The 18,175-nt window shown below is 38.8% G+C and overlaps 1 long non-coding RNA gene and 1 pseudogene across 6 annotated transcripts in view; one reads left to right on the plus strand and one right to left on the minus strand.

Moving 5' to 3' along the window:
* Positions 1–6,596: 6,596 nt before the first annotated feature.
* On the plus strand, positions 6,597–8,855 carry LOC100733561 (BTB/POZ domain-containing protein 10-like; annotated as a pseudogene).
* A 722-nt stretch (positions 8,856–9,577) lies between these two features.
* Positions 9,578–18,175, minus strand: part of LOC106025557 (uncharacterized) — a 60,592-nt gene continuing 51,994 nt past the window's right edge. For 2 of the 6 annotated variants that reach the window (XR_010048899.1, XR_010048901.1), the window contains 3 exons: positions 15,449–15,651; positions 12,753–12,822; positions 9,578–10,249 (listed from right to left, as the gene is read on the minus strand). This is a non-coding gene — a long non-coding RNA (uncharacterized LOC106025557). Of the gene's footprint in view, positions 10,250–12,752; positions 12,823–15,448; positions 15,652–16,835; positions 16,924–18,175 lie in introns of all 6 variants that reach the window. The other 4 variants (XR_010048887.1, XR_010048900.1, XR_010048889.1 and 1 more) reach the window with 4 other exon arrangements.

An 18,175-nucleotide genomic window follows, 5' to 3' on the forward strand; every position in this document is an offset into this window, starting at 1 on the left:
ACTAAGATCTTTTTCCCAGTTTGTGGGTTTTCTTTTCACTATGCTGGAGATTTCTTTTGACATGCAGACACTTTTCCCATCTCCTCTTTCTCTTCACACCCCACTTTTGTTCATTTTTATGCTTAATAGTCAAGAACCTTCACAAGGCCTGTAGTTAGGATACTATCCATCTCCCTGCCTCCACAGGGTGATCCAGCTCTTACGGATTTTTAAAGGGAGGAATAATAGTTATTTTTACCAGTTTTTAGTTCAGCCAGAAGTAAATCAGCAGTCAGTTCATCTGCATATACTGATTACTATTCCAGCCACTGGACCAGACAGAATAATTAGAGAGCAGAATATAAACACAGAGTATATAAAGAGTGAATAATGTAATTTAAGAACTTACCTATTACTTTAAATCAATAGAATTTGAGTAAAGCAAATTTTCCTCCTTAATGGAGATAGTCTTCATCCAATCATTTAAAGCTTGTGTTAAAAAAAAAAAGACTGATCTCTCTCAAAGGAATTCTGCCAGGAGATTGCCCTTGCATTTGAATTTATTGTGGATTCATCCTGGGGAGCAACTCCTTAAAAAAAAAAGAAACAAGACTTGCTAGGAAGATGGTAGAATGATAGGTACCAGGGTAGAGAGCCTCTCTGAGAAAAATAACTTAGATACTAGAATTTAACACCATGGAGAAGACCAGATGTAAGGAGAGGGATTCTCAAAACCCAGGAAGAAACTGATGAAAAAGAAAAAGAAAAAAAAAAAGAAAGAAAGAAGGAAAAATGTGGACAAAAGGCTGGAACCAGATGCACTCTCACTGGAGCTGGACCTGCCCTGTGCTAAGCATGCTTTGGAATCACACAACTCATAGTCACGCTGAAATCATAGTAGCACCAAAATCAGGGGTTAGTGAGTCCAAGGCCCTAGGCAGGAGGATGCGGCACAACAGAAAGCGGAATCAACATAGAGAGCTGCACTAACCTGTCATGAGTGGTAGGAATTGGGTCCCATGAAGGGGGTGACCAGCTGAACAACATTAGTGGAGTTGGGCAGGATGGGCCTGAACCCGGAACTGCAATGACATCAGTTGGCCACCTGTGGCCCAAAGAGGGATCTGCAAGGGCTAGGTCACAACCCTGGTTGGGTCCCAATAGCCAGGGACGAAACTGTCCCAAACCTGTGATATTCACACGGCACAGACTAATGTACTGAACGTACTCACTGGTTGACTAGCTCAGAGGAGAGGGGTCACTCCACATCATCCCTGCATGCACCTCACAGATCAACAGTAAACTGGAGAAGGCAGCAATGCCCTATCCAGCATGCTTCAGAAAAACCATAAGAAATACGGAAAGGGCCTGAGACCTCCACTATACACCTGTCTGAAAGAAACCAGAAACATGACAAGAGAAAGAAACAAGAAAAAGCCTCCAGCCACTAACCCAGGGAAAATAAGCCCAGGAGAGGTAAATACAAAAGAGATTGAGGACAGCAAACATGCAATATTGGCCACAGCATCAGCAGACATAAAGAAATACCTTTGGAACCTCATAGACAAACTTAAAACTAAAATTCTAATTCAAGTGAGGCAAGATATAAAAAGATTACCAAAAAAAGTGCTAAGCACCTCTCAAGAAGACACAGATGGAAGAACAGAGGAACTCAAAAAAAGGAGAGAAACCTTTGATAAAGAATATAGACAAAATCTAGAATACATGAAACAGATCCAAAGAGATTATCAGGAAACTAAAAACTCCATTGAAAGCTGGCACAATTCCTTGGCAGAAACTAAAGTTAGATTTTTAAAACTTGAAGATACATTTACAAGATGTAGTCATGAAAGGAGAGATCTCTTAAAAATAACAAGGAACTAAGAAGTAACAGTACAAAGGCTAGAAGATGACAAGAGAATCTATGACTTAAGAATAAAAAATGTGAACGAAGAAGCAGGAGTAAACCTAAATGAAATACAAAGGCTATTCACAGAAATAATTAAAGAAAACTTCTCATGCATAGTAAAAGGAAATGATATTCAGATATATGAGGCATACAGAACTCCAGCCAGCTACAACCAAAATATATCTACACCCAGCTATATAATAATCAAGATCCCAGAAATTCATCACAAGAACAGAATATTAAAAGTGATCAGAGAAAACAAACATCACCTATAAGGCAAAACTCATCAAAATTAAGACAGACTTCTTGACACAATCTATCAAAACAAGAAGAGCTTGGAGCAAAATATTGTACTCTGAAAAACTCTCTCTCAAAATTAGTGGAGAAACAAGTGTTTCCATGACAAAGAGGAACTGTGGGAGTTCATTACCATTAATCCAACCCTATAAAAATTTCTGAAGGACATTCTACAGAGAGAGAAAAAAATCACCAAGATTCCAGCAATAGTGGCAAAGAGGCCTCAATGATTGGGGCAGACAGTGGAATGAAGGAGAAAAGTAGACAACAAACAGCACAAAAATAGCACAGCAGAGATGAGGCAGAGAAGACTGGCTATAATCTCTAACACAGATGGCCTTGATACACTAACAAAAAGAAACACAGGCAGAGTAGATCAAGGGAAAGGGTCTATATTGAGATGCTCTGAAAAGGAAATATAATCTACCTGAAAGAGGGTTAATGAACCAAAAGTCAAAGATGAGAAAACAATGTTTGACGTGACAGGGAACCAGCGAGAAATAGGGGCAGCTCATCCCGCAGCTGCTGATAGGTTGCATAGTCATAACACTTTTGTGTAGTGGAGAACTACTCAGCTATAAGGAAGGAAAACCTTGAGGCTTTATTAGGTAGAGGAATACAGCTCAAGATCAAGCTAATGGATAAAAAGGTTCAGAACCATTTAGGTAGAGAGCAGGTTGCCCTCTAATCTAAAAACTAAAGGTGTTAGTGGCACCCAAAATGTACAAAAGACCCTGAGAAAGGGAAAGGGGAGGAACTGTCTAAAAAAGGAAGGCAGAGGACACTGTTAATAGTGTATCAGGATTTAAAAGCCACATTAGTCTTATCACTCTGTTTAGTTTTATTCTGTTCCAGTCTGTCTACTTATATTAGATTTGAGGGCACAGACAGCTATCCCAAAAAATAGTAGCATATACTATGGTAACTATCCTTAATTTCCTATTAACTTAACCTGAAGCCCTGTATTACTTACACTGTCTTACTATGACTGATCTTATTTGAATCAGGTTTGTTAGATCACTGTTTTGTCTTGACCAATTTTATTCAAATTTGGTATACTGAATAGTGTCAAGTCTAAGAGCAGAGGCAACTACTCTGAAGATGATAAGACGCAATAGAATACCCATTCTGGTTGGATTATTAACTGCTTTTGAAGCCCTATAATGTCTCCAATGTTTTGTTTTTATTAATATTGCTATGCAATGCTATGTTCAATTATATTATGCCAGATGATATAGACAATTGCATTGACAATAACAAGAGACATCATAGTACCTACTGTAAATCACCTAGTATTGTGGTTTTATATGTCTTTTTCATTTCATGTTTTTTCTAGGAATTTGTTTTGTTGTCTTGTTTTGATCTGTTTTTCCCTCAGATACAGAAAGGATAGGTATACATATAGAGATTCACACATGTATAGAACTTCTAAACAGTTTATGAGAACAGATTTTATAATGTACAGTGTAATGGACAGATACTCTGAAGAAAATGAGACAGTAAGATACCTAGTACTAATTCTGTAGCATCATGATATAACATCTAGCAATACTATTATTATCTGTCCAGAGTGATATTAGTCTGTTTTCTTTTGTTTAATTTCATCATACGTGAAGATATGGACAGTTATTTTGATGAGAATGAGAGACAATATGGCAGTCATTGTTGACTTCCCTGTTGTCTAGTCTTGAAGACCTAAAATGCCTTCCTGTTCCGATCAGTTTAGTACTATTTTGTTCAGGATGAATTCACTGTGTGTGAAGATATGGACAACTATTTGGAAGAAAACAAGAGGTAATAAGATAGACATTGAACATCTCCGGTGGTCTCGCTTTGAAATCTCTGATTCTTAACATGTTTCCTTATGATCTGTTTTATTGTTTAATTTTACCCTCTTTAAAATAAATTTAAAAATATACAAGGTATGTATGTAATATATAAGCATACATATTGGTTCTGCTTCTCCAAAGAACCTTAGCTAATACACTCATTCAAAAGTGTTCACCAAGGGATTACCAGGGACCCTTGGTCAGTGCAGAGAAGCAGCAGTGTAGCAATAGGAGCTGAGAAGTTGGATGTCTTGGCCCAGCCTGCAAAAGTCCACAGTGATGATCTTCTACCTGGAACTTTAATGCTCCAGGTGAAAGAATAGGTGTGGACTGACTCATAGCAGAGTATGAGGGCAGAATCAAAATCTCCTGGAGAAGCTCTGAGGAGACTGATATTGGGCTTCTCTTCAATGAAAGATGCGTTAGACATCTAGATTAAGAAGCTTAAAACTTTGGTCACAGTCGAGATGAATCAGATTGGAGAGACTGCTTCTGTACTCAATGCAATGGAAAACATTTCTGACTGGGTCTAGTGTGAATTTCTGGAATATTTTTGCTAGAAATTTACACACACATACACACATCTCATTTCTACTCAAAATAACTGAGTAATAGCAAGTATCCTTTCAGTCAGTGGCAGGAAGCTCCTTTGTCCCCCTCATTCATAGGTTGAGAAGCACCCTTTACTCCACACCATGATACAATCCATTTACTGGTGGTTTTCCTTTGGATACTCACTGGGTATCAGCTTAACCATCAAATTTATCCCTTTAATTCTTGTCATCTTGGCATGTGGTCACTGTTTTCCTCATTTAGGGAGAAGTTTGCTCCTCTTCTCACAGCCAGCAGATGATGATGCAGGTCTCTCTGACTTCAACCCTCCTGCCTCTGACCTCCACAGTGACACACTGATCCCTGGGCCCCCTTGCTTCCTCCCCTGAACAAGGTACCACATGAATGGCAGGGCTCAGGTTGAGTCACAATCTGGGAGTGGTCACCTGAGGGCAGAGTGGAGTGTGGCCACAGTCCCCCAAGGTTTCCTGTAGGCAGCTGTAGACTTCAGAGCTGTGCCAGAAAGTTTGCTGTGGTCATCCCCTAGGATGATGGCAGACATATGGTGCTTTAATTGAGAAGCTCTTCCTGCAAAGTGAAACATACAAAACAAAAAAGTATCTTCTATTTCTTACAGATTCTCATCGATGGAGTAAAGCAGCAGCAGCAATGACACTAAGACCTCTGCCAGCCCTACTCCGCCCACTGCCTGAGTCCTGTTGCCTCAGGCTAGCTGGCTAGCACTGACATGTTCTCCAGGCTCTCCTTTCAGTACCAGTCTTCTCTAGCTACCACTGGCTGGAGTGGGTAAAACAAGGCCCATTCCTCTATGGCTGCAACCTTTAACCACTGGTTTGCTGTTGACTTTGCCGATAATACTTGTCTCACAAGTGTCCTCAGACTCAGTTTATTGGTGCATACAATAAAATATTCAGACATCAAGAATTCTTGACAGGGCATTTTATTTCTGCAGAAAGACACAACAGTGCAGTAGCAGATGTGCCAGGCTCTGGAGAAGTGAAGTTTTAAGTCCTAGTAGGGGAAGCACCTGACCCTTTTCTCCACTGGCTGGGTTGAAAGTTCACAGTCTATCCTGATTGGCTATTTTAAGGAGCACTAAGAATGGACCCGAGGAGTTGCTAAACAGTGTTGTTAAGGAAGGGAAGAGCAGGAGAAAAGAGAGTAGGGGGAACAGAAGGTCCTTGGCTATTGATAAACTCTGGATTTATAGCTATTTTTCAGAATTTGAACTAAGCACGCCTTTCCCATAATTTCAGTGTGTTCTAGAAGGGCTGCCTTGGTTGAACTACAGTCTAAAGAAGAGGCACTCCTGTTTATACCCTTTTATAGAAAAGATGGCCAAAGTTTCTCACAGAAGGCTGCCGAAGAATCTCATAGAGGGAAAAACAACACAACCATATTCCATTTTTTTTCAGATTTCAGAGAGCAAGGTAATACTATCACCAGGTTGAAGTTTCCTGCCACTCTCTCCATGTTATCTCTTACTGTCATTTTAGTGTTAGTTAGACTCTTTCCAGGACAGACCACTTTCTCTCTGCAATCCCAGACCTGCAAGAATCATGGCCCAGCCTCTACTTGATCCATTAAAATGTTATCATTGAGGAATCTTGACTTTTTTTTTTTACAAAAAGATTAAACAAATCAGAAAATAGGTAGAAATATTACATACATTCAGAGAAAAAAAACAGTAAGAAATCATTAGTTGATGTTGTCGTTTTACAAATAGTTGTTCAAGGGACAAAAAAGGAACATGTAAAGTGGGAATTCAGAGAGACTGCAAAAAGTTCTAATCAACTGTCCAACAAAAACTTAGTAACATGGTTGTCAATCCTATGCATTTAAACATACATGCAGTTATCCATATCTTCATTTATGTTTAGATTAAACTAAAGCAGGTTAAAATCATTTTGAACAAAGAATAATAACATTGCTGGATTTCACTTCATAACACTCCACGATCAGCACTGGGTACTGCAGTGTCTTCTTTTTAAAACTGAATTTAGGCGACCTGCCTGGGCGGCTCTGGTAGGCGTCTCGGCAGCCAGAGTGGCCGCCTCCACAGCTGCCTTTAGTGGGATCCGGTTGAAGAGGAAGTGGAGGCGGCGCTCCCCTCAGCTTTCGCTTTGGCTCTCTGTGGACACTTAAGGGGAAACACAGTGCTTCTTCACGTGTTGCTAAAGGAGGAGTGGACAACACCAAAATGAGTCTGCATGGTGCTAGTGGGGGACATGAGAGATCAAGAGACAGGCGAACGTCAAGTGACAGATCACGAGATTCATCACATGAAAGAACAGAATCGCAGCTAACTCCTTGCATTAGAAATGTTACTTCTCCAACACAGCAGCACATGTTGAAAGAGAAAAAGATCACAGTTCCTCTCGTCCAAGCAGTACTGGTCCACAAAAAGCCTCTCCGAATGGTTCAGTTAGCAGTGCTGGGAACAGCAGAAAAGTAGTCAGTCAAGCTCAGACGGTAGCTGTAAGACACTTGGGGAGATGATATTTGTATATGAAAATGCAAAAGAAGGTGCTCGGAATATAAGAATGTCAGAACGAGTGACATTAATAGTGGATAACACTAGATTTGTTGTAGACCCATCCATTTTTACTGCATAGCCAAATACAATGTAGGGCAGGATGTTTGGGTCTGGCCAAAAACATAACTTTACATGTCCCAGTGAGAAAGGAGAGTATGAGGTGGCAGAAGGAATCGGTTCTACTGTATTTCGAGCTATTCTAGATTACTATAAGACAGGAATAATTCGTTGTCCTGATGGCATATCAATTCCTGAGCCAAGAGAAGCATGTGATATATCTCTTTTGAATACAGTACTATTAAATGTAGAGATCTCAGTGCCCTGATGCATGAGTTGTCCAATGATGGTGCTCGTAGACAATTTGAATTTTATCTGGAAGAAATGATCCTTCCTCTTATGGTAGCTAGTGCCCAGAGTGGGGAACGAGAATGCCATATAGTGGTGCTTACAGATGACGATGTAGTTGACTGGGACAAAGAGTATCCACCACAGATGGGAGAAGAATATTCGCAAATTATTTATAGCACAAAATTGTATAGATTTTTCAAGTACATCGAAAACAGAGACGTGGCCAAATCAGTTTTGAAGGAGAGGGGTCTGAAGAAAATTAGATTGGGAATAGAAGGCTATCCTACCTACAAAGAAAAAGTAAAGAAAAGGCCTGGGGGCTGCCCAGAAGTCATTTACAACTACGTCCAAAGACCCTTTATTCGAATGTCCTGGGAGAAGGAAGAAGGGAAGAGTCGGCATGTAGACTTCCAGTGTGTAAAGAGTAAATCTATCACCAACCTGGCAGCAGCTGCTGCAGACATTCCCCAGGACCAGCTGGTGGTCATGCACCCCACTCCACAGGTGGATGAGCTGGACATCTTCCCCATGCACCCTGCTTCTGGCAACAATGACCTCGATCCTGACGCACAGAACCCAATGCTGTGACGCTGTCGTGGAAACCATAGCACGCTACTCTTTGCAGTCTCATTCTGCACTGCAAGGCCACTCTTCTTCATTGTGAGGTGCACATGTTTAGGGTATTGCAGTGTAGGTTTGTTTAAAGACCAAAGGTAGCTGAATGGTTTTTTAAATGAGTACAACTCTAGCATCCTGAGGTTCCAGTTATAAAAATCTATTTGTTTACCAGTAGGTTTGTGAAATTGGTTCTTTGTATGGGGACAGTCCTTTTTCACATGTTAAGTCTTTTCAGAAGTGATGGGAATTGGCAGCTGGGGTGATTTCAATAAAGACTGATACTTATCACACCCCAGATAAAATGCAGAATATTATATAGTTGCACTTTATAAATGGTGGTTAAATGGAACTGTTCAAGCCATTTTATAGTTGTGATGTATAATGTAATTTAATAAATGCTTCTATCAAAGTATTCCTTCAGTAAAATGTGTATAGTTTGCTGCCCATGGTGAACAAAATAGTATTTATCTTGGGCTTATTTGAATGAGTAGGATGAGATTCAGTGCTCATATCTTATTGGTTCACTATCTCCAGTGCTGTTTCACCTTTTGAGAGTGAGTCCATGCAGGGAGTGTGAACATCAGAGGTGGTTTATTACCCAGTCTGCCTTACCCTTAATCTGTTCACAGATACTTATTTACTAATGCTTTTTTTCTTAAGCGTTATGAGATAGGAAAATGAAGTGTTTGCTCTTCATTTACTAAATGATTGTAAACTCAAGTTTTTCATCAAAATAAAATTCCATTGTTTTAATGTTTCAGACCAACTTTATAACCACCTTGGCAGATTTTTAGTCATAATTAGATTTTCTGTCTTACTGGCGTAAGTAAAACTAGCAATTAAATAGCTTTTGAAAGGAACTCTTATGTGTGACAAAGCACCTAAATTTCTAACTAATAATAAAATATACTATAAATCTAAAGTAACACAAAAGCTGAAAAGAGTATTTCCTATCTACCCTGTAATAAAATGAAATGACTTTACCTAAGTTTAAGAGCCAGCTTCAGATACTATTTCCATGTTATTTGCATTATATTGTGCTGCTCTGCCTAGCAGATTATTTATACAAATGTTGTCTTAAATATTCTGTGGCCTAATTCAAGAAAGAATCAGAAATATTTAGGTGGTTTTGGGTGTGTGGTCTCTTAATGCTTGAAGCTGGAAATACAGTTGGAAATAGTAAAGAAAGGTAGCAGTGGAGAGAAGTCAGTTCATTGCATGTAATTGTGAATATGTACATTCAAAGGATTTGAACTTTGTGTGTAAGCAATAATAACTTTGTTTTCACATAAATCAAAATGGCAACAATCTGGAAATTAACTTTTTCACAACACCTCTAGCATGGAGGAACTGATATAAATCCCAGAACTGTTATGAAGATCAGAAAGGCACTGCAAATGCTGGCTGTTGGAATACCCACGGGTGGAACTGGTGATACAACCCTAAAGCATGTACGAGTTTTTCTAATTATTTGAAGCGAGAACAGTATTTATAGAACAAGGGAAACATTTATTAAAAATATTTAACTGTCTAATACATTATACTTTAACCCATATTTATAGTAAAGGATTCTTACAAGGAAGAATAAACAGCTTTATAAATACAATTAGTATAAGAAATATCCACATGGGGGACTTCTTTGTAGTGTAAAAACACCATACATCTGAAATGACCATTTGCATATAAAAGCTACCAATGATGCTTCTGTGCACAATGATTAAAAAATTCAACACAAACAGAATCCAAAATATACAAGTAATGCAAGCTATCCACAGTTAGCCCAATAATCAATGATGAGGAAACACTGGAGCAGGCTTAGTTCCACTTTGTCTGAAGTTACACATAGTAGGATTGACTTGTATCAATGGCTCTGAGATGGCTTTTATGAAGTCAGTACATAAAAGCTGTTCTCTCCCTATCAAGTAAGCTTCACAGACCGTAAAACTCCACGAGTACTGCACTTTGATACTGTAGCTGTTGCCAAAGCAACATGTAGTGTTTACAGCGGCCATGGCAAGTCGCTGAAGTCAACAGGGCCACCCAGCCCAGTGTCTGCTTCCAGGAGGTTCATGATGACAGCCATTGCGGCCTCATCATTACTGGGGCTACTTGATCCTTGGTCATTATCTATCATGTCTATGCCTATGTGGGGGTTCTCACCTGTGAAAAGAAATAGAGACTGGTCAGTGATTAAAATAATCAAAGCATGTTCAGATCAAGTGATTTCTAAGTTTTTGTTTTGTTTTGTTTTGATCCTGGAGATTGAATCTAGGGCCCTGTGCCACTAAGCTACTTCCCCAGCCTTTTTTGTTTTGTCTTGAGACGAGGTCTCACTTAAATTGGTCAGGCTGGCCTTGAGCTTGCAATCTTTTTGCATCAGCCTCTTGTGACAGTAGTATAGATGTGTGCTGCCTTTAACAAGAAAATTATATTTCACAGTACAGGGAGACAGGCTGGTTCTGGGGCTATCCTGGCAATATATATTATATATTATATATTATAAACAGAGTCCAATGAAAAACAGTATACACACTTGAACAGTTTGCCATACAACAAATGTCTGCAAGTTAGTGGCCACTACTTTGAGTACCTCTTAGAATTTTACAGGCCAAAGGTTATTTCTATTAATCTTATGATATCAATAAATTTAGTATTAAAATATTTATAAATTTATAAAAGTTTTTCTTTTCCTAGTGTATACATTTTTTGGCAGACTCTGCATATTATATATAATATGTATTTATATATGTATAAATACGTTGCTGTTTTTCAGAGATAAAAACCAGAAATAACATAGTGCTTAAAATTCAATAAATGTTAAAAATAAAAAAATAAATAAAAAAAAACTGAATTTAAAGAAAGACTAAAAAAACCAGAAAACGGGTAGAAATAATACATAATTTCAAAGAAAAATAAACAGTAGAAAATCACTAGTTGATGATTACAGATTGTCTTCTTACAAATAGTTATTCCAGATACTAAATTGGAACATATAAAATGGGGATTCAAACAGTGAGATTGCAACCAGTACTGTTCAACTATCCAACAAAAACTTAGAAATATGGTTATCAATCCTCTACACTTAAACATATATGCAGTTACCCATATTCTCAATTATGTTGACTTTCAAAAAACTCAAGCAGGCTAATATCACTCTGAACAAAGAGTAACACAATTGCTGGGTTTCACATTATGACACTCCAGGATCAGCACTGGGTATTTTAGTGTCTCCTTTTCTTCAAAGTATCTGTTCATTTCATCAGTTGTCATAAGATCAGTTCTCATAAACTGTTTATAGATTCTACATATGCATGGGTCTTAACATGTATTTTTTTTTTAATTTTTAAAGTAGCAAATATGCAACAGCGAAAGACAGAACAAAGCCAATCGAGACAATGCAGTGAAATTGGTACAGGATTTCACAGTAGGATACTGGCGTAGTAGTACTAAGTACTATGGTATCTCTCTTTAACAATAGCTATCCAATCAATTACATATTGTAAAATCAAACCAAAAATAGAACATTGTAAAACCAATTGAGAATACTGAATAGAGCAAAAGAAATATAACAAAAAGTGAAAACAACCTACGCCTTCAAACAGAAGATAGAAGGAAATCCCCTATATTTACTATACTGCATATGGTCATCCTCCCAAGCGATGTTGAAATATCTATCCCTAGTAGCTAAGAGGGGAGGGGGCAGGTGGGAGAAGGGTGCTTGATTTTCAGCTCGCGTGGAAGTTGGCTCACAGGTAATAGCTCTCCTCCAGGCCCAAGCTGTAGGTACTTATCAAGAGGGCAGGTGAATAAGCTGCCTGAGTCCCTCCATGGCCGGAGCTCTGGAGCTCTGTTCTCCTCCTGGCCCGCGTTGCAGATGCTTACCAAGAGGGCAGGTGGATAAGCTGCCTGAATCCCTCCATGGCTGGAACTCTAGGAATCTTGGCTTTTGCTCAGTTAATTTCAAGACTGTTGTAGGTCCATAAAGGTAAAATTGACCACTGAGGACCAGCAAGAGTTACTAGAAAAGGATTAATAACTTAGTGAAGGAAACAGAGCCAAGGAAAAAGGAGAAATATCTTCCTTATGAGGGCCTCTTCCCTGGTCTCCAAGCCCAACTCCCAAAAAGAACTCTCCCCTTAGACCTTCAGCCTTCATTCAAGGGAAAGACATAGTTACTGGACAGAATGGGAGACATGGCATCTGTAGGACCCTAAGGACAAAGCATGACAGAAATTGGACAAGAGTACTGCTATCTTGACAAAAGCCCACCATTTCAGGAAACATTAAGTCTCTGTTTATTTAACCTTCAGTTTTTCAAACAAAAGATCAGATTACTAAAAAAGGGAATCAAAAGTTCCCTGCTAAAGTTTCCTTAAAGTCTGTCAGAAAACACTGCCACCCTTCCCAAACTTTAAAAGCTCCCCTGAGTCTGTAAGACAGCACCTTCTCCTGCCCATCATATCATAGAAGTTCCTCTCGGATTTGCCAATAAACCTGCTTGGACCATTGAGTTTACATCATGCCTCTCTCTCCTCTCAGTGGAGAATAAAATATTCCCTTGGAATTGTATTTAAGTTTTTATAGCATGATTCAGCAACAGTACTAAATAAAACAAAAAGATTCAAAACAGAATAGTTATAAGATGTATTTTCACAAACCATACCCGTATCTTTGATATTTTCAAGTTTCTTCTAGTACAGGGGAAAAAAAAGGCCATCCTAAAACAAGAACTGCTGAAAAAGAAAAGATAACAACTTTAAATTTTCCCTTGGTGCACTGAAGAGTTGGTGACCACACTGAATAACATTTATGTGACAGCATTTAATTTCCATGAAGATGCAATATATGTTTGGGTGCCCTGTATTTAAAAGGTACAAAACTTAATGAGAGAGACAAGCAAATCTAACACTCATCAGGACTTTAGTTGATGTTGTTGGAAATAAGCGCCCATAATTATCAGTGCTAGAAAGAATGCACTCAGACACAAGCAAAAGGATTTGACAAGGTGAAGTTTAAAATTTACTTCTGCAGAAAGCACAAATGCACTCAGACATGAGACAGCAGGTGCAATAAACAGCGGAAAAGAGGGGCCTTTAAGCCCTAATGCATAGGAAGCAGTAGTCCTTTAAATTCACTGGCTAATGTCAAAGGCTTATAGGGTATCTTGGTTGGTTAGTTTACGCAACACAAGGAAAGAATCTAAAGAACTGCTGAGGAGGGGGAGGAATGAGATGCAATTTTTTTTAAAATATGAAAACAAGAGGTCGGAATGATGCAGAGGAGCTGTAGTTGGAGAATACAGGCAGCCTCAGAACACAGAAAGGGCAGGAGGGACACAGCATCTCTCTGAAGCCTCCAGAACAAACCAGCCCTTGATTTAGATTTCTAATGCCTTGATTTTAGATTTCTGACCTCTAGAATTATAATCACATTGTGCTACTTTACCCACTAAATTTGTGATAATGTGTTACAAAAAAGTAGGCAACAAAAAATAATCCCTTCTGCTTAAAATTTCTAATGGAGACATGAGATGGAAGAAGTGAGGAGAAAGGAGGGAACCTAAATGGTATTTAGTTCATCTGGAGCTCCCGAGTTAAACTCAGCGTCATACTGGAGCCAACAGCAGAATGAGTTGACTGTCTGATGTTCAGAAGTCCTACAAACCAGTTGAAAAACCACTGACAACTTGAAATTGCCTATGTCCATCTATACATGTTGGATCTCCTAACCTGACCTCCAGTCACCTTTATCTTATCCAATCGTATTAAGAGTTCATGAATATGTACTACAGGTCATGCATTAGAGTGAATTCTGGGACAGGTGTGCACGTTAAGAGCCCCTGAAATGACACAGCATTCTATCAATCATTCGCTTCAATCACATCTAGAGATTTGTGGGTTGGGGGATCTGGTACTGGACTGAGATGCATATCCTTCAAATTCTGAAAGCCTGAGTTCTGGATGCAGTGCTTTTGTTTCCTATTACCCCAGCCCTTTTTCGTTCATGCAGTATCTTTCGGCAGTACAAACTCGCCCTTGCAACACAACACAATATCCTGTGATCGTCAATAAATGTAGCTGCTTTTGACTTACCACCAGGTGTCACTGTTGCTTGTTGTACACAGAGCCTGAATCATACATGCTAAATTCAATGTGGTATCAAAGCTGCCACCTAAATCCAGGCTTGTGGCACAAGGAATCTGTCATGCTTACTGCACATATCTCCTTCCCTCATACTCCCACCTCAAAGCAGTGTACTCCTTCAAGACTTCAACTCTCCCATGCTCCAAGGATGAAACTTTCTACACCACTGTTTTCCTCAAGTGGCAAATGATTCTTCCTAGATCCGTCCCAGAAAACAGCAGGGATTAGACAAAAGTGCCCTCAGTATCTCCTTGGGGCCAAATATACCACGCATCCCCCTTTATACCTTCTTTTTTTCTTCTGTGGTAGAAGCATTTAAAGTGAGATCTAGCCTCTTAAATTTTAAGTGCATAATGCAGTACTGTTTACTCCAGGTACAATGCTGTATAGCAGATCTCCAGAATTTACTCATCTTAAAGGAAATATTTTACCTGTTGATTAATAACTCATTTCCCCCTCCCTATATCTATTAGTCATTATCATTTCAGTATTGACTTTGTGGTTTTACGAAATTAACTATTTTAGGTACCTCATAAAAATGAAAACATGCAATATATGTTTCTGGCATCTTGATTTTTTTCACTTTGTATAACTTCAAGGACCTTACACATTGTTGGATATGGTAGAATTTCCATTTTTCTAAAAGCTAAGTAGCAATCCATTGCATGTAAACACCACATTTTCCTTATCCATTCATCTGACCATGAGCTTTTAGGTTGCTTCCACATGTTAGCTGCTTAGATCAGTGCTGGTTCTTCTAGCAGCTCTTGGTGACCAAAGAATATTATGAAAACAGAGCTCTGCTTCCTCTCACATTATTAAAAATTAGGAAGACTTCATATTTCTTATAAAACTGTTTAGGAACTTGACAAGAACTACCTTAAATCATTACTCCTTGTTATGGTAAAAATCCTAAGGAAGTTTTCTGACTTTAGAATCTCACATTGTATGAAGAAATTTTGTTCATGTTTTTCCATTTTCTTTGCATGCACAGATTTCTCCCTCCATGATCTGATGATGTGGAAAGAACTCCTAACCTGCTGATTTTTCTCCTCATTGGTATTCTCTTCCTTAAACCATCAACCTCAGTGAGAATCCAATTTAACTCATGTAGTAGGGCTGAGAAAGTGAGAGACCCGGCGAAAATAAAGGAAGCAAAGCGTTGGGGGGAAACCTTAGGAAATGTCCTAAAGTAGAATATGGGTTATTGACATACCATGGGGTAGTGAAAACAAATTCACTGAAGAGAAGACTCCATTCTGCCCACAAAATGCCTCATAGTCGCCTGGGCAAGACGCTTCTCTTTCACATTCACAATCTCAATTTCTGTATACTTGCTCTGGAAGAAGGATTCATCAGGCAGAAAATTTTCATGAGTGTTCGGGGATGAATTAGAGATACAGGGAAATTGAGGCACAACTGTAAGGAAGAGGAGATTGAGATTCAGGTAAAATGACTAATACCCAAGTCCATTTCTGCTTCAAATCCTGAGCCAGATGAGGGCTGTATGCTAGAAATATCCAAAGTGATATGTGATTCCTAGTTCACAACATCCAGTAGTGTCTCCTTCTGGGTTTCCCAGACCTGACACATGTACACTGGTAAACAGAAAACACAATAAAGCCAAAATTTCTGATACTCAGAATCTTGTAGGGCTTGTAAAATATTACGGACATGCAGGGTGTACAGGTATGCAGAGAATGCCTGAATGGTCTCATGACTCTTTTTGGTATTAATGCTCATACTGCTATCTTTTATCAGTAACATTTACATCAACTCTGTTTCAAAACTGAAATCATTAATAGTTAATATTGAAGTGTATAATCTTATCATGAAAACCATCAAGAATTTTCACTGGAAAACAGAAGAAAAACGAATATGGAGAAGATTCCAAGGAAAATATTATAGAAGAGGGATTTTAGGACCAAGATCAATGAAATAAGAAAGACAGAGAGAGCGTACCAGCAAGACAAGGGATAAAGAATTCAAGCCAACACTAACAAAATGGTTAACTAATATATACTGCAAACATTTCTTAGAGGTTCTTCATACATAAAATCTCTATTCTTTCAGATAACCTTAAATACTATGAAGCAGTGCAGAACAGCACAGATTCTGTACTTGGAAATGTATCTAGCATGTTATATGTACTCAATACAAGTTAGATATTATCCTAAAACAAATGTTAAGACTATCATTATATAGCTGGGAGAACTGAGACTTTTAGAATGGTTAAGTAGATGACTAGGAAGTCATTAGTTAAAAGATGCAGGATTTGAATCCAGAAACTATAGACACTATAGTCCAAAGTATCAACCCTTAATCTAAGCCAGGCTTTGACACTTAGCTCCTTTTCCAGCCTCTCTTCTGAGACCCAGCCTCTAGTGAAGCCTCTCATGTCATAAAAATAAATGTGACAAAACTGGCATTATGGAGCTTTAAAAAGGAGGAATTTAACAACTGGGAAAAAGATGAACAAATTACATTCTGTTGAAAGTTCAGTAAATGATATACTGTCATTCAGTAGGAGCTTTCTGAGCAAGACTTAGGAAAGGGGAGAAAGGAGAGAGGAAGGTGACAACAGTGAGGAGAAATCATCATACATTTGATACTGCTGTGGCAAATGATGCCTTCTCCATATGCAGACTGGTTGCTTTGTCCAGAGGATCACAACAGATGGAGATAGGTCTCCTGTGATGGACGCAGAACAACTTCTTTAATAACTTTGGGAAGACAGGTCTCATGAACAAAACTGTAGACAAATGCAGTAAGGGCGCAGTCTACACTAAGACTGTGACATTTATACCATTTATCCCAGGAAGTTAAATTCTGGCTCACTCCGCAGTTTCATTGAGGCTTACTTTACCTGTGTCTGGCATTATCTGTTGTAAATACCAAGTAAACCCTGTATTAAGATTCTTTATCTTCCCTACTCTCTTTCTTGTTCCCCAAACTTGCTCTGGACCAGCTCATATTCATCCACTTAGTAAACTCTGTTGGAATGAAACAAACTCCTGGTATCAGGGCTTCCCCATGAAGCAAGGACAAATAACCACCCAAGGTTTGCCCCGGTATTCATGCTTAGTTTTCTCACACTCAAATCCCTACTGCTTTCAGCTCTCATTAACTATAATGCTGCCATCTTTAAATCTGGACCATCTTTAATTTTTCTTCATTGCTTACGAAGTCAGTAACCAAGCCTTATAAATCTACCTCTCTGATGATGTCTCTCACTGGGAATAGTTCTTCTGTAAGTACTGCCTTCCTTCAAACATGAAGATATTGGTAATTTCTTTAAAATAGATTGATTCTATTCTCACTCCACCACCTGATCACCCAATCCATCCCACACTTTGCTGTCAGAATTTTAACATGTTGGACATGGTCATAGTAAAATTTTAATCCAGTGTCACTTGTATAACTGATTATTGAATGAATGTTAAGGTAAATCCAAAGCCCAGGCTCATGTTTAGGCTCTATGCCTAAGCCCTGTTTATCTTCCCCTCACCACCCTCCCACTACTACCAATACGCATCTCTATTCTAACCACAAAACCCACTGGCCTGGCTCTTGGAAAGGAGAAAAAGGAACTCTGGGAGGAGAACATTCCTCTTTTTTTTTTCATTTTTATCGGTACCAGGGATTGAACTCATGACCGCCTGCTTGCAAGGCAGGTGCTTAGGCCGCTGAGCTAAATCCCCAGCCCCTAAACATTTCTAAGGTAGGATCTTGAGTTAACTCATTGGTCAAGAATGATGAGGAGTGTAAGACTTTCTTTATAATACAGAACATTTACCTTGAATATTAAGGAGTGGCCATGGCCTAATTTAAAAAAAAGAAATGCTATATCCTACACCCTACTCCCCCCCCCAAAAATCTGAATTTTTTCAAGGACACTGAGAAAAGGTGCTTAAATAATCCTTGGATTTGGGCCAAGGAGTAT

This window comes from Cavia porcellus, unplaced genomic scaffold, assembly GCF_034190915.1.
Source record: "Cavia porcellus strain 051 isolate PalLab524CR breed Dunkin Hartley unplaced genomic scaffold, mCavPor4.1 scaffold_1, whole genome shotgun sequence".
Taxonomy (NCBI): domain Eukaryota; kingdom Metazoa; phylum Chordata; class Mammalia; order Rodentia; family Caviidae; genus Cavia; species Cavia porcellus.